The sequence below is a fragment of the Ranitomeya variabilis genome, chromosome 2 (assembly GCF_051348905.1).
Source record: "Ranitomeya variabilis isolate aRanVar5 chromosome 2, aRanVar5.hap1, whole genome shotgun sequence".
NCBI classification, from domain to species: Eukaryota; Metazoa; Chordata; class Amphibia; order Anura; family Dendrobatidae; genus Ranitomeya; species Ranitomeya variabilis.
This window is the reverse complement of record NC_135233.1, coordinates 571,769,742-571,786,950: the sequence shown is the minus strand read 5'-3', so window position 1 is coordinate 571,786,950 and position 17,209 is coordinate 571,769,742. Positions and strand designations below refer to the sequence as shown.

The 17,209-nt window shown below is 41.1% G+C and overlaps 1 long non-coding RNA gene across 1 annotated transcript in view; it reads left to right on the top strand.

Moving 5' to 3' along the window:
• LOC143809730 (uncharacterized) overlaps positions 1 to 17,209 on the top strand; it is a 139,445-nt gene that overhangs the window by 35,086 nt on the left and 87,150 nt on the right. The window contains exon 2 of the long non-coding RNA XR_013222420.1: positions 170 to 252. This is a non-coding gene — a long non-coding RNA (uncharacterized LOC143809730). The remainder of the gene's footprint in view (positions 1 to 169; positions 253 to 17,209) is intronic.

Below are 17,209 nucleotides of genomic sequence, written 5' to 3'. Positions count from 1 at the left end.
ACGTCTATATTGTATTCAGTACTGGCTCATTTCAGATTCTTTCCAAGGAAACTACCTTCTTTAAGTACTACCATAAAACCCTTCTAACACCTCTCTTCTCATTGCTTCCTTCTGTAGTATCCGTCAGGCTACACTTTGAGTAAAATACACGTCTGTCATTTTATTCCAGAGCTGCAGAATTATGAAGGACGTTACATTGCGTGATGTAATTGAAAGCTTCTACTATTTGAAGGAGACATCTCACCAGAATCGGTAAGCAATATAGTTTATACATCATGTATCATTTATGCATTGTAAAGGTTTGTACTCACTCAGCTGCATTTGAGGTAGGTACCGGACACGGTATTGCTGCAATGTCCAGGCAAGTTTATTTTTAAAGTTCATAAACCACTCGGGATGGCAAAACAAAACAGAGCCTTTCTGGCACAAAGTGAAAACAAACTGAAAATAAGTAGTCCATATAGCACTGCGGGTCCGCCCACTCAGGTCAGTGCCTTTAGCAATACACACTGGAGGTTTCCACACCTCCAGCCACACACACTGAATGAGAGACTAGGCCTCCATTTTATCTGCCAAACCACACCCCTGGGGGTTGAGATGTGAGCGGTCATTCCCACCCATCTCTTTGGATGCTTTTAAAGCCGGGCCCTGGAATGGCCAAATAGCTCTCTCAACACTATATGTGCTGGAGCATGCTTCTGAGCTCACATCACCACAGCTAATAGCCACAATTACACATATCTCCCTTCAAGGACTCGTCCGGTGACCACCTTACAGCATTTAAAGACATATATGTGTTTGAGTTTGTGTGTGTGTGTACACGCACATTATAAAGAATATGGTAAGAAACACTCAAATAAGTAAGGAGAAACAACAGTCCATTGTTATATTAATTAATGAAGGTCAGTCATTCTCGAAAATTGCTAGGACCCTGAAGGTCATGATAACCATTATTTTGTCATGATGGAATTGGCTTTCATGAGGATTGCCCTGGTAAAGGAAGACCAGGAATTATATATGCTGCAGAGGATAAGTTCATCAGAGTAAACAGACTCAAAAAGTGCACATAACAGCACCTCAGATAACAGCGCTTATAAATGATGCATGGACTTTAAATAGCAGACACATCACAACATCAACTGTCCAGAAGAGACTGCAAGAAGCAGAACTTTATAGTTGAATTGCTGCAAAGAAGACACTACTAAGGTTTGAAAACAAGAAAGAAATGTGTGTGGGCCAAGCAACACAAGGACATGAAATTCGATCAGTGAAAATTAGTACAGTATTCCTATGAGTAAAAATTTGAGATTTTTGGTACCAACCACCACATCTTTGCGAGAAATAGAAAAAGTGAGCAGATGGTTTCTGCCTGTGTGGTGCCCAATATGCAGCACAGAGGGAGTGTGTTATGTGTGTGGATGCTTTGTTTCGTGATATTGTGGTTGATTTATTTCAGAATCAAGACACAGTTGGTGACCACTGCATTCTGAAATAACATGTCAGCGGATTTCGTTTGCACTTATTGTGACGATTATTGATTTGTAACAGGACAAGGATTCAAAACAGATCTCCATACTATGTAAGGGATATGTGACCTAGATAGAGAAGGATGGAGTACTACATCAGATAAGATGGACATCACAATTACCCACTTAAACCAAATTAAGTTGTTAGGGAGAGTTGGATACAGAGAAGAAGCAAAGCAGCCAACAATTGCTTCAAGACTGTTGGAAGCCATTCCATGTGACAACTGATGAAGATGTTTGAGAGAATAACAAAGAGGTTCAAAGCTGTCATCAGAGTAAAAAAAAGGAGAATACTTTGATGAATCGAAGTTTAACACAAATTTTGGTTTGTTTCACACTTTTTTTGTTCTCCTTGCTTCCATGTTTCAGTTTGTGGTTTTACTGCCTTCAGACTGAATCTGCAATATGCACATTCCAATACAAACATGGAAAACAATTACATGAACAGGTGTGTCCAAACTTTTGCTGTTTTTTTCCTTTATATTTTTTTTACTAATTTCTCATAATTTTGAAGAACCCTGCTTGAAGTTATTGAAAAGGAGCCAACATTGTTTACTTACAGAAATTTTTGTTCTTTTTATGTATTTGTTACCACCACAAAACAATTTTGGCACCTCTAGTTACAAAAAGAAACAAAAGTGTTGCGGCACTTGAATATCTAATTTGTAGTTCAAGAGCATCTATTGATGACACACATCCTACCAGACAGTAAATGAGAGTTGTAGCCTTCTCAGGTCAGGTCTATATAAATCATTAGCCAATGGATATATGTCTCCACCTGTGTGTCATGTGGACGTTGCACTGTACATTCCTGAGAAGCTGTGGCCCACAGGGTGAGCTGAGATGGATTGAGTCTCCAGGGGGCTGTTCACTACAAAAGTTAAGAACTTGTGAAGTTCTGGGAATTAGTATTTTAATAACAAGTGCACTAACTAGAAAGGAGGAAGCTCATTTCAGAGTTAATTACAGTGACAAATTGCTTTTAGGAACTTCGACCAGACTTAGTTTAAGACAGCTATGAGGCTTCTGAGGCATATACTTATGAGATATGCACTTTCCGTAAGAGCTTAACTGGGAGGTATATATTATAAACATATATACACTGCTCAAAAAAATAAAAGGAACACTAAAATACCACATCTATATATCATTGAAGAAAATGTTCCAGTTGCAAATTTTTATTCATTACATAGTGGAATGCGTTGAGAACAATAAAACATAAAAATGATCTATGTAAATCAAAATTAATATCCCATGGAGTTCTGGATTTGGAACGATACTCAAAATAAAAGTGGAAAATCAAATCACAGGTTGATCCAACTTCAGTGGAAATGCCTCAAGACAAAAAAATGATGCTCAGTTGTGTGTGTGGCCTTTACGTGCCTGTATGACCTCCCTACAATGCCTAGGCATGCTCTAGAGGGGCGGTGGATGTTCTCCTGAGGGATATCCTCCCAGGTCTGTATTAAAGCATCACTCTACTCCTGGACAGTTTGTAGTGCAATGTGACACTGGTGGATGGAATGAGAAATGATGTCACAAATGTGCTCAATTGGATTCAGGTCTGGGGAACAGGCAGCCAGTCCATGGCATCAATGCCTTCATCATGCAGCATGGTTTCACAATGGGTCTCAGGATCTCATCCTGGTACCTAATGGCAGTCAGGGTACCTCTGGCTAGCACATGGAGGGCTGTGCGGCCCTCCAAAGAAATGCCTCCCCACACCAATACTAACTCACTGCCAAACCAGTCATCAGGCAGGAGAACATTCTCCACAGCATCTCCAGACTCTGTATCGTCTGTCACATGTGCTCAGTGTGAACCTACTCTCATCTGTGAAGAGAAAAGGGTGCCAATGTCAAATCTGTCAATCTTGGTGTCCTCTAGGAAATACCAATTGCCCTGCACAGTGTTGGGCAGTAAGCAGAACATCCACTTGTGGACGTTGTGCCCTCATACCACCCTCATGGATTCTGTTTCTGACAGTTTGAGCAGACACATGGATGTTAGTGTCCTGCTTGAGGTCATTTTGAAGGGCTCTAGCACTGCTCCTCCTGTTCTTCATTGCACAAAGGAAGAGTTGCAAATACTAGGATTTCATCAACTCACCCAACCAGACAAATTTAATTCCAATTCTCAGTAGACGTGCAGGGCATGGATCACCACCAAGTTCCTGCCGGCCGACTCCTAGGTGAAAATATAAATCACTCACTTGTCCCGCTCATGCAAATATTGAATGGAGGAGATGAAATTAGAATAAAAATCTTATCCTTTATTAGTGCATCATAAAAACAAGCTGACGCGTTTCAGGCAATATTGCCCTTAATCATAGCATGGATAAGATTTTTATTCTAATTTCATCTCCTCCATTCAATATTTGCATGAGCTGGAGAAGTGAGTGATTTGCAAAGGAAGAGGTGGCAGTCCTGCTGGGTTGTTGCCCTCCTACGGCCCCCTTCACGTCTCCTGGTGTATTGACCTGTTTTCATGTATCTGCTTCATGCTCTGGATACTGTGCTGACAGACACAGCTACCCTTCTTGCCACAGCTCGCATTGATGTGCCATCCTGGATGAGCTGCACTACCTGAGCAACTTCTGTGGATTCTTGACACCGCCTCATGCTACTGTACACTACCTCTAGGGGTGAGAGGAATGACAAAATGCAAAAGTGACCAAAACAAAAGCCAAAAAGGATGAGAACAGGGAAATGGTCTGTGATCACCCCCTACAGAACCACTATATTATTATAGGGGTTGTCTTGCTAATTGCCTATCATTTCTAGCTATTGTCTGACCCATTTACATAACAGCAGGAGAAATTGATTCACATTCGGTGTTGCTTTATAACTGGACACGTTGATTTCATAGAAGTGTGAATGACTTGGAGTTACATTGTGTTGTGTAAGTGTTCCCATTATTTTTTTGAGCAGTGTGCATATACACACACATACTGTACATACAGGGGTGTACATAGAAATTATGGGGCCCTTCCCCCCAATAAAGATATTTGGTGGGGTCCCAGAAGAGCATATCACATCTTTGCAGTCCTTACAAAGTACAGTAATTTTCCTGCTACTAAAGCCCTAGAATAATCTTTCTTTGCACCAATAACGTATGTTTGCCCCAAAACACAGAAAGATACCCCCACCGCGAATTCCTCCACAGTACCCACCATACACAAATTATGATGACAATACTGTACCCCAGCTCAATTCCACCAACAAAGTATGATGACCGCAACACAGTATGATCCCCCAGTTGTGACTACCACAGAGCCCTCCATACAGTATAATTGACCTACATCAAGTATAATGGCCCCACGCCTCACTACACTGTTTAATGGCCCCCACTAGCTGTCACACTGTGATGGTCTTCGGTAAGGAAGAGGGGCCTCAAACTGTCCCTGAAACTGGGACCCAAACTATCCCTGTCCCGGGGGTATTCTAGACGGACGAGAGGCCCAAGTTTCTGACTTTACTATGCTCCTATTAAACCCTAGATCGATAGACATGTTAAAGGAACTTGTCCCTAGTTTTTCCCATATAAACTTGAGCCAGCACCTTTACGCCTTTATACACAGCATTCTAGTATATGTGTCCTCAATGTGCTCTGCATAACACAAAAAAAACTTTTTTTTTTTTTTTTTTAAATTTGTTTATTAACAGCAAAATGAATCATGTTACATATACATTTGTTCCCAAAAGTCTGATTACAATAAACAGTACATTAGAATCATGCATTGACAAGCATACAGTAGAATGATATTTCAGTTATGACCAGCGCTTTTTGAAACTGTAAAGTAAAGGCGTTAAGTTATTGGTAACATATAGAAATATGAATCATAAATTGTACCTATCTCTATTCTAACTACTAATACGCCACATTACCTCGTACCTGTTGCCCGTATGGAGTCCCCACTCATCCCCAAAACCAGTCATATTGTAGTTATAGAGTAAGATGAGAAGAATTCCATCTACCCCAAATTTTTTCAAACTTTCCCGGACACCCCCTGTTCTGGTACAATGTGCGTTCATATGGGATGATTGAATTTACCAAATCAATCCAGGTTCTCCGAGAGGGGTATGAGCCCCCCATCCACCGCAATGCCAGTGCCTTTCTTGCCATAAAAAGGGTTTCCCGTAGGAGGATCCCAGTGTAGTGATCCCAAGTCTCTTCCTCCCATACTCCAAATATACAAATTAGTGGATCAAGGGGAACAGGAAGCGATAACAGTGAAGTAAGTAAGGATGTCACCTCCCTCCAATAATGAGAAGTAACAGGACAACTCCAAATCATGTGAATAAAGTCTGCATCCAATGAGTGACATCGCTGACACTCTGACGTTTGATACCGACCCATTTTATAAAGCCGTATCGGAGTTAAATATGCTTGGTGCAATATATATAACTGGATCATCCTATTATTAACCGATGGAGACACCCCAACCGGAGACTCAAGAACGTCCTCCCAATCCTCCTCCTGTATATTGGAAAGAAGACCCTCCCATTTTCCCTTAATAGAAGTAAGAGCAGATGTGTCACCTGAAGATAGCAAATAGGTGTAGAGGGAGAAGATAAGACCTTGAGGGCCTTGAGATTTGAGGATCCCTATCAAGGGCAAAGAAGAGATAGCACGACCCACACCCGAGTGTCTCATATACGATTGAATAGCGGACCTTAATTGTAAATATCTAAAAAATTGGGATTGCGGTATATTGTGTTCAGCTTGTAATTGTTCAAATGATACAAAAATTCCCCCGTCATATAGATCACCTATGGAGAATACGCCATGTGCCACCCAGAAGTCAGTGGACGGGTGGTTAGATAAAGCTGGGAAATAGCCATTATTCCACAGGGGCATCTCTGCTATAATGGCTGTAAATTTAATAGATTTTTTAATTTGCCTCCAGACTAATCGCGCCAAACGGAGCAAAGGTAGCAAACGTGGGGCATTGGTTTTCTCCATTTCCAGAAAGTGCAGTGGACAATCAATTTGAGCTGAATGAAAAAGGTGATTTTCAGAGTTGGGAAAGGACCTATCGGGCATCCACTCGTTAAGAGCTTTAGCCTGACCTGCCAAATAATAGAAATAAAAGTCCGATAACGCCGCCCCACCCCGCTGTTTTGGCCTCTGTAGCGTGGACAGTTTAAGTTTGGGTCTGGAAGTACCCCATATGAAGGTTGTGGTTTGAGAAGTTAAAGTGGTAAAAAAGGATTTAGGGATCGGCACCGCGCTGTGTTGAAGGAAATAATTGAGTTTAGGGAGTAATATCATTTTAATTAAATTAGTGTGACCAGCTACAGAAAGTGGGAGTTTAGACCAAGCTGCAAATTTAAGTTTAACCAGTTCTATCAGGGGAAATATATTAAGTTGTAAATCAAGCCCACTGCGTTGAGAAATATGTATGCCTAGATATTTAAAACTGGTTACGATGGGAAGGGGAGACAGGATCCCAAGGCGAGGTGTTGGAATGTGGGAGAGAGGCATCAACGCGGACTTATCCCAATTAATACATAGGCCTGAGTATCTACTAAACTCGTCTATAGTAGCTATCACCCGTGGTAAAGTTTCCTCCGCTTTATCCATAAAAATCACCATATCATCAGCATACAGACCGATGGTATCCACCCGACCAGCTATGTCTATGCCTTTAATATCTGGAGAGGACCTCATGCGTATCGCCAAAGCCTCTATCGCCAGAGCGAAGAGGGCCGGAGAGTGGGGGCACCCCTGGCGGGTTCCTCGATGTGGTGAAAAGGGTGCAGAAATTGTACCATTTACAATTAGACGGGCTCTAGGTTTAATATACAATAGACCCACCCATTTTAGAAATTTGTCTCCAAAGCCATATTTTTGTAAACATGCTAAGAGGAAGGGCCATTTGAGAGAATCAAATGCCTTGGCCGCATCCAGCGATGCCAGTGCCCAGGAGTTATCTAATACTATTTAACTGTATTGAACTACCGATTGAACTCGCCTAATATTAATAGAGGTATTCTTGCCTGGCATAAAACCTGTTTGGTCTGGGTGTATAAGATCTAGTATAATTGAGTTTAGTCTGGTAGCTAGAATTTTAGCGAAAATTTTATAGTCCACATTCACCAGAGATATAGGACGGTAAGATCCACATTCCAAAGGGTCTTTCCCCTCTTTTTTAAGTACAATAATGTTTGCCTCGTAATAGGTGTCAGGCATAGAGCCTGCCTCCCACAACCCCCAAAATATTTTCAACAAAAGTGGCGCCAGTATACCCCGATATTTCTTATATAATTCAATGGGAAACCCATCTGGACCAGGAGCTTTCCCGGAAGCCATATCTGTCATGGCACATTCAACTTCCTCCAAGGTAAACTCAGCGTCCATATAGTCTCGCTGTGCTGAGCTTAGTGTGGGAAACGTTATATCCGATAGGTAGTTTAGGTTTTCCGAGACATCAAAGTCACACTTGGATGAATATACAGTGGGGCAAAAAAGTATTTAGTCAGTCAGCAATAGTGCAAGTTCCACCACTTAAAAAGATGAGAGGCCTCTGTAATTTACATCATAGGTAGACCTCAACTATGGGAGACAAACTGAGAAAAAAAAATCCTGAAAATCACATTGTCTGTTTTTTATCATTTTATTTGCATATTATGGTGGAAAATAAGTATTTGGTCAGAAACAAAATTTCATCTCAATACTTTGTAATACATCCTTTGTTGGCAATGACAGAGGTCAAACGTTTTCTGTAAGTCTTCACAAGGTTGCCACACACTGTTGTTGGTATGTTGGCCCATTCCTCCATGCAGATCTCCTCTAGAGCAGTGATGTTTTTGGCTTTTCGCTTGGCAACACGGACTTTCAACTCCCTACAAAGGTTTTCTATAGGGTTGAGATCTGGAGACTGGCTAGGCCACTCCAGGACCTTGAAATGCTTCTTACGAAGCCACTCCTTCATTGCCCTGGCGGTGTGCTTTGGATCATTGTCATGTTGAAAGACCCAGCCACGTTTCATCTTCAAAGCCCTTGCTGATGGAAGGAGGTTGGCACTCAAAATCTCATGATACATGGCCCCATTCATTCTTTCATGTACCCGGATCAGTCGTCCTGGCCCCTTTGCAGAGAAACAGCCCCAAAGCATGATGTTTCCACCACCATGCTTTACAGTAGGTATGGTGTTTGATGGATGCAACTCAGTATTCTTTTTCCTCCAAACACGACAAGTTGTGTTTCTACCAAACAGTTCCAGTTTGGTTTCATCAGACCATAGGACATTCTCCCAAAACTCCTCTGGATCATCCAAATGCTCTCTAGCAAACTTCAGACAGGCCCGGACATGTACTGGCTTAAGCAGTGGGACACGTCTGGCAGTGCAGGATCTGAGTCCATGGTGGCGTAGTGTGTTACTTATGGTAGGCCTTGTTACATTGGTCCCAGCTCTCTGCAGTTCATTCACTAGGTCCCCCCGCGTGGTTCTGGGATTTTTGCTCACCGTTCTTGTGATCATTCTGACCCCACGGGGTGGGATTTTACGTGGAGCCCCAGATTGAGGGAGATTATCAGTGGTCTTGAATGTCTTCCATTTTCTAATTATTGCTCCCACTGTTGATTTCTTCACTCCAAGCTGGTTGGCTATTGCAGATTCAGTCTTCCCAGCCTGGTGCAGGGCTACAATTTTGTTTCTGGTGTCCTTTGACAGCTCTTTGGTCTTCACCATAGTGGAGTTTGGAGTCAGACTGTTTGAGGGTGTGCACAGGTGTCTTTTTATACTGATAACAAGTTTAAACAGGTGCCATTACTACAGGTAATGAGTGGAGGAAAGAGGAGACTCTTAAAGAAGAAGTTACAGGTCTGTGAGAGCCAGAAATCTTGATTGTTTGTTTCGACCAAATACTTATTTTCCACCAGAATATGCAAATAAAATGATAAAAAAACAGACAATGTGATTTTCTGGATTTTTTTTTCTCAGTTTGTCTCCCATAGTTGAGGTCTACCTATGATGTCAATTACAGACGCCTCTCATCTTTTTAAGTGGTGGAACTTGCACTATTGCTGACTGACTAAATACTTTTTTGCCCCACTGTAGTACCCTATAGTATTCATGAAAACAGTGGAGTATCTCCTCGGTCGAGGACACCAGTAGTCCGTCAGCTGTTCGGATCTGCAATATAGTATTGGATATATTATGTTGGCGTACCAAAAAGGCTAAGAATTTACTAGCTTGGTTGCCCAATTCAAAGTAAGATTGACGCGTAAAAAATAGCTTACGCTTGGACTTAGTGTCCATATGTTGAACATAGTCTCTGAGAGGATAGCCATTCAAGTCTATTGCCATTAGTGGGATCAGATATATATGCAGATTCCGAATCTCTCAGTCTCCGCTCAACCTCGTCATCCTCCCCTGAGGTCACCCTCTTTATATAGGAAATTGTGGACGACAGACATCCCCGCAAATATGCCTTAAGGGCATCCCAGAATATATTAGTATCCTGGGGCTCCAGGTGGGATGAGAGAAAACACTCCAGCTGGTCAACAGTTCTATCATTAAAATCCAGTAATTTAAGCCAAAACGGATTCAATTTCCAAAGTATGCCAGTATTAGGGTGTCCAAATTTAAGTTTAATTGGGCTGTGGTCAGATATTCCCCTATTACCATGTTCAATACTGTCAACCCACATTGTCACCTTCTCGGAACCAAATATGTAATCTAAGCGGGAGAGGGTGCGTCTGGTAGATGAATGGCAGGTATATCCTTTCACCCCAGGGTGGCGCGCTCTCCACAGATCTAGCCATCCACTTCCCTCCATAAACAAAGCTAGTTGGGAAGGGGCTCGTGAAGGAGGCTCCCCAGTCGTCTCGTCACCCAGTCTCAGTCTATCTAGGCGATTATCCATAACCAGATTAAAGTCCCCCATGCAGATAACGTTAGCTTCCGGGAAGCCTAGAGCAAAACTCAGTGCCTTCTGAAGAACCGAGACGCCAGCCGGAGGGGGGTTGTAAACACACAGTATAACATATTCACAAGAGTTCATTAGAGCATGTACAAAGACAAAACGGCCTTCGTTGTCCCTTCTAGTTTCTCTGACCTCCCATCTAACGTCCTTGTGAATGAGCAGCGAAACCCCTCTAGAGTAGCTAGTGTGAAATGCGTGGGCGGACCACTGCACCCATGGTTTCTATACACAGCGGACCGAGTCCCTAGTCAAATGTGTCTCCACCAGCGCCACCACGTGAGGGTGATGCCTCTTGATCTGAGAAAAGACCTTAATCTTTTTCCGAGGTGATTTAATACCCCGTACATTCCAGGTCATGCAGACTACCTCAGACCCCATACCGATATTTCGAAATGTAATAAAGAAGTGGCGTCCGGGCTGAGACTGGGGACAACCCATACAAGGCAGGAGAACTGTTGGCGGCGATTTCTACCTTCAAAACAAATAAAACCAGAATAAAAACAGAAACAGAACTAAAAGAACTTTTATTATACTCACCTCCTCTGTGGTCTGGTCTGAAGAGTATCACTAGTCTTGTTCCGATGCCTCCTCTCATCTTGTGATCGCCGTGCCCCTTTTTGCTTCATGTGGATTACGCATCCTACATTGTCTACACATTCGCCGGTGCTCTTTGCCCTTTCTCTGCGCATGATCATTACAGTACTTTGCTCTGCCCTTGTCAATGCCAGAGAAGTACATAGGAGTATGATGGAGGAAACTGTGGATGACGCAGGATACGTTATCCACATGAAGCAAAAAGGGACATGGTGATAGCAAGAAGAAAGGATGTGCCGGATCAAAACCAACGACACCCATCAGACTGGACCGAGGCATAGGTGAATGTAATAAAAGGCATTTTTTTCTGTTATGCAGAGCATATTGGGGACATATATACAGCATTCTAGAATGTTGTGTATAAGAGCGTACAGGTGGTAGCCCTATTTTATATGGGAAAAACCTGCGCACTGATAGAGAAATAATGATAAAGAAATACTGAAAAAATAGAGAAAAATAATCTTGTTTTTTTCTGTGTTAAGTATGAGCGTCACGCACTCACACACCTTCACTACTATCAATGAGGTCATTAATGGTTGTCTAAGGAATGTTCTGACATGCTGTATACAATTGGACAAATCATCAAAATCTGCTGATGGCAGCTCCCTTTGCAATGATGTCCCTGATGTTCTCAATATGGAGACACATTTAGGCTGAGAAGGCTGCTCACAAGTACCACGGGCAACATGCAACCTGGCATTGTCGCGTTGAAAGATGGCTCCTTGGACACGGAGAAATGGCCGGATCACTAGTTAAACAACTAGAATTGAGAGTCCTCAGTGGTTGATACATTTTAATGGCTAACTGAAAAGAAGGTAACAAATTGCAAGCTTTCGAGATTACTCAGGTCTCTTCATCAGGCAAGGACTAATAATAAATCTGAAGAAACACATATTTATAGACAACACAGCACAGAAATAATGCAATAGATAAGACAAGTGATGTGAAGCAGAGCTATCATTATGTGAGAGGGATAAACAGTTGTGGCCATATATATTGGAACAGTTCATAGATAAGGAGTGTGAAAGTTTTAGTGTCCTCTGATTAGGGAGGAGTGTGAAAGTTTTATTGTCCTCTGATTAGGGAGGAGTGTGAAAGTTTTATTGTCCTCTGATTGGTTATCTACTAGCTAAGGTACAAAGATATGTATCTTAAATATAAATAATCTTTATTTTATACAGCACTAACATATTCCGCAGCACTTTACAGTTTGCACACATTATCATCACTGTCCCCGATGGGGCTCACAATCTAAATTCCCTATCAGTATGTCTTTGGAATGTGGGAGGAAACCGAAGAACCCAGAGGAAACCCACGCAAACACAGGGAGAACATACAAACTACTTGCAGATGTTGTCCTTGGTGGGATTTGAACCCAGGACCCCAGCGCTGCAAGGCTGCAGTGCTATCCACTGAGCCACCGTACTGCCCATTTCCTGTAGTTAAACAACCACATAAATAAAACTGTTAGTGTACCTGGAATGAAGACTTGAGGGGTCTACTTATTACACATTATGCCATTCCAATGTGAACAAATTGACGTTCCTTCGTGAAAAGAAATGGCTGGGAGCTGAACAAGTCAACCCTTTTAATGTCATAGCAAAGGGTTATTCATATCTTCATTTATGGCATAGCCACAAAATGACAAGTGAATATCGTCCCTAAACTTCTCTGGTGGTGGGACCAATATCAATCATACATTTATGACATATAACCTTTTAAGGCCTGAGGACAGCAAACAACGAGTTGACTACCTGGAACCCGAATCCACATGTGCCAAGGAATTAAATACCAAATATCATATGCTAGTAAAATATTCAATTACATTGAATCTTATTTCCAGGAGATTGCCATTTATTTAAAAAAAATCTTCCTTATAAAAATAAAATAAAATTAGATTAAAAAAGAAAGTAATTTTTCTTCAAATCTTCCCCAGAGATTAAATGTTTTCCATCCCATTTCTCTCGGAAGACGCTCCTCATTTTGGATATAAAAATATTTTTTTTAAAAAGTAGAAAGAGACAATATTGCTCCGGAAAAATAAGTTTTGAAATTTCTCTTCTTGGCTGCGCTGTTGCTCTCTAATTGTCCAAAGGTGCGCATTACTTACCCACTTAGTAGCTAAAGAGTACATAGATAGGATATATCTGTTAGAAGGGTAGATGCTGTGCATCTTAAGCATTAGAAATGACAATATTCATGTGCAATCTAAATCTTCAAAGAAGAAACTAGAAATTGACTTTTCTTACTGTACGACACGTCAAGGGTTTTAACGTGAAATTCTGTTGATATGGCCGGCAGCTGCATGCTACTAACGACTATAACAGAGTTTAGCCACGCAGGGGTCCGCAATCACACACTCCACACACAGCACTCCTCCTGCTGCAAGCTCTGGGGGATATTCCTGCAGTTCATTTGCTTGGCCACCTATCTGAGCTTGGCAAATAAAGGATTATTCAGTGTCAAATTATCTTTCAATTGAAGCTAGAAGACACAATCTAGCATTTGGTTAAACAAAAATATATATATTTTTTACATTTTCTCTATTGCGCAGAATCTTTTACGTAGTGCCGGTTGTTGAAATTAGACATGAATTCTAATTACGTACAATGTCGGTATCATGACAAGAGCAAACAGAAAACCTGATCTTTGCTAAGGCTAGTTCACATACATGGCCACACTTTATGTAATGATTCACATCATTTTTTTAATCAATCGTGGAATTTGATCCTAGAGGAATGACCGTATTTCTCAGAAGGGAATCTTGTGACCTCTTATACGACAAGCTCAAAAGGGTCTAAATATATTTATATTTTTGAAAAATGAGATTGCAGGAACCAATATACTGTATTATGCATAGTTTGGGATCCAAGGGGGCGGGCATTACACAGGAAGTCTAGGAGCACCAATGAGAGAATCCCTGTGTTATGCCCCACCCCTGCACTACCAACAACACAGTATATCAGTTTTGTTTACAGCATTCCTCCAACATTCTGATTTTGTCCTAAATGCTAATTCTCTACTCGCCCATTGTGCATTCAGTGCAGATGTAATGAATCTCATTTGTAAGCAGATACTCTGAACAAAAATACGCACCAAATAAACAATTTGAGCACTTACCCTCAGGGTACGTCCACATGGACATGGATTGTCTGGAAAAATCTGCCACCGACCTGCTGCAAAATCCACATGAGTTTTTGCTGCAGATTTTCCATGGATTGCACCCTTTACATCCCATCCTTGGTGAAAAATTGCCATGTAAGTTGACATAATATTGATACAGAATCCGGACAGCAGATCAAATTCTGTCTGAGTGTGTGGCTGAAAATCGTTAACTTCCCATTCCCTTTACAGCTACTGCTATGTGCTATAGATTTTCTGCTTGGAAAATATGGATTAAAAAAAGTTTGCCTACCCCCTCTATGTGTACTTTACAATGGTGGATTACACTAGCCAATAGTGATGAGCGAATATACTCGTTACTCGAGATTTCTCGAGCATGCTCAGGGGTCCTCCGAGTATTTTTTAGTGCTCGCAGATTTAGTTTTTCTTGCCGCAGCTGAAAGATTTACATCTGTTAGCCAGCATAAGTACATGTGGGGGTTGCCTGGTTGCTAGGGAATCCCCACATGTACTTATGCTGGCTATCAGATGTAAATCACTCAGCTGCGGCAAGAAAAACTAAATCTCCGAGCACTAAAAAATACTCGGAGGACCCCCGAGCGTGCTCAAGAAATCTCGAGTAACGAGTATATTCGCTCATCACTACTAGCCAATTATCGTGAATGAGTGTTTCTAGAAGTGCTCATTTCCCAATAATCAGCCATTGTAAACCAACTGTCAATCACCCAACGATTGAGCAAAATGCTTTTCTGTCTGGTGAAATGATTTTTAAGCTTACTTAAAAATCATCATTCTCGGCAGCATGTCATCCTGTGTAAACAGAACCTGAGCTGTCAAGAACAATGACAGTCTATGCCCACAGAATGACCTATTACTGATCACTGTGTGTGCATCACAAGTGCAGTCGACCTGTCTAAACAGGCTATCAAACGACTACCGATTGGCAAACATGTAACCAATTGTCAAACATGTAGGTGATTGCAGGTCCTTTAACCCCGTGAGTTGACAGGTCTAAATGCACCTTAAGACTTCATACACTGCATTTATGTTTTTAGTGTGTTTTGATGGTTAGTGATTTATATTTCAAAGTACAGCATGCTCTACATTATCATGCCTGGTACTTTACAAAATGAAAAAAGATGCCCATTTTTGAAGAGCTACTCAAAAATGCCAAAAGTCACACAATTTTTACACAACTTTGCATTGTGCAAAAATCTGTTGACATTTCAAAGAGTTTTACGCAAGTTTTATGACATAAACACTTTGATGTAGGCTTTAATAAAACTTTTTTTTTACAGATCCGTGTGTCTGTTCCACGCAAACTCAATACACATCCTATTCTCATCCATGTCTTTGTGGATCAGAATCAGCAATTCAAGTCAATGGCAATCTGTTAAAAAACCTAGGCATGGAAAATGTTAGTTTTCCATCCATTTTAGTAGATCCATTGCTAAGTGACAAAATGAAATTTTTTTTTTTAGCCGGATACCAGATGTAAGGAAAATGGTCACTTTGCTGTTAAAAAGGAAAAACTTTGCCCCCCATTAATCAGTGTCTTTGCGTCTATTTTCTGCAGTAAAAATGAAAAATAGTTCTAAGCCTAGGGTCACACAACTGTATATTCTCGCATCTGAGAAAATCAATCCGATTATGCCAATCACACTCTGATCAGATTTTGCTCAGTGTCAACACAGTGTGTTCCAATTTTCTCAGATGAGGAAAAGATGGGAAAAAAAAACATTTGTCCATCTTCTCCATTGTCAGTCCTCGGAAATCGCTCTAAGCTCTGATGTCATCTAAGTGCGATTCAAAGTTTTCCATGGACTCATTGACTTGCATGGTGGAAGGTGAACCGAATATTGTCTCAAAGTCAGGCATACTGTGATTTTTCCTCTTTGGACATGTGCACAGCCCCCCCAGAATGACATTGGTTGTAGTGTGATCCGATGTTTTGTTGGATTGTAGTCTGACTGAAAATATGGTTATCTGGACAAGCCCTCATAGTGACTTTTTATTTGCACCTCATTCATTATTTTCAGATTACCTTTTCTTGGTTTCGACTGTTTTTTTTGGGGGGGTGGGGGCAGGCTTGTCAATATGGACGTGGTTTTACTTATCCAAATGTCTTAGCCTAATTTGTCATTTTCAACTTTTCGAAATGTTAGCAATCTGTCTCATTTTATTTTTGCAGAGTCTACTAACAAAGTACTACATTTTTTTAAAGGCTCATAAGACTTTTGGCTTTAAAAAGGTGCAAAAAAGTAATTGAATAAGAAGAGCATCTTTGAGCGTTTTGGGCAAAATTCATCAGCCCATTTTTTAAAAATGTGGTGCAAAATACGACAACAAGGCACAAAAAAGAAAACTCTATTGAAAGAAAGCGTGAATGATGAATCGGGCCAGGGTAGGAATATGCCCTAATAAATGTATCTCAGACTTGTAATAAAAGTATTGTACACTTGTATTTATGATGTGTGCAAGCTTGTATCCATAGGTCAACTCCCAGACTGGTGATGATGAACGAACAAGCTGGGATAAGGTGTTATCGGAGCATGCTTGGGTGCTAACCGAGTGTCTTTGTCATGCTCAAATAATATGGTCGAATTCCCGTGCCTGAACATCTAGTAGCCATTCAGCAGCCACAACACATGTAGGGATTGCCTGTTTGTTGCGGCTGTCGAACAGCTTTTTACACTTTTTTACGCTTGAACCATAGTTCAGAATAACATTTTTGGGCACCATGAGGAATTTAAAAATAAATAATAATAACATTTGATTTTTTGGGTATCATGTCTTCTGAACACAACGGCCTTCCAGTAGTACCAGAAGAGTAGAAGAATTGGTAGCTCTCACAAAAAAATAGTTAACAAAAAAAAGAGGGGAAAAAAACAAAACAGTGCGGTAATTAAAATTCCTCAAGTCTAAACCCTGACAATGTATAGCATTGGTTAAAAGCTCCCAGCATGTTTAGACCCCAAAGAAAACAACAAAAGGTGTTAATAGCTTTTACTCTGAAGCACCACGCTGATACAT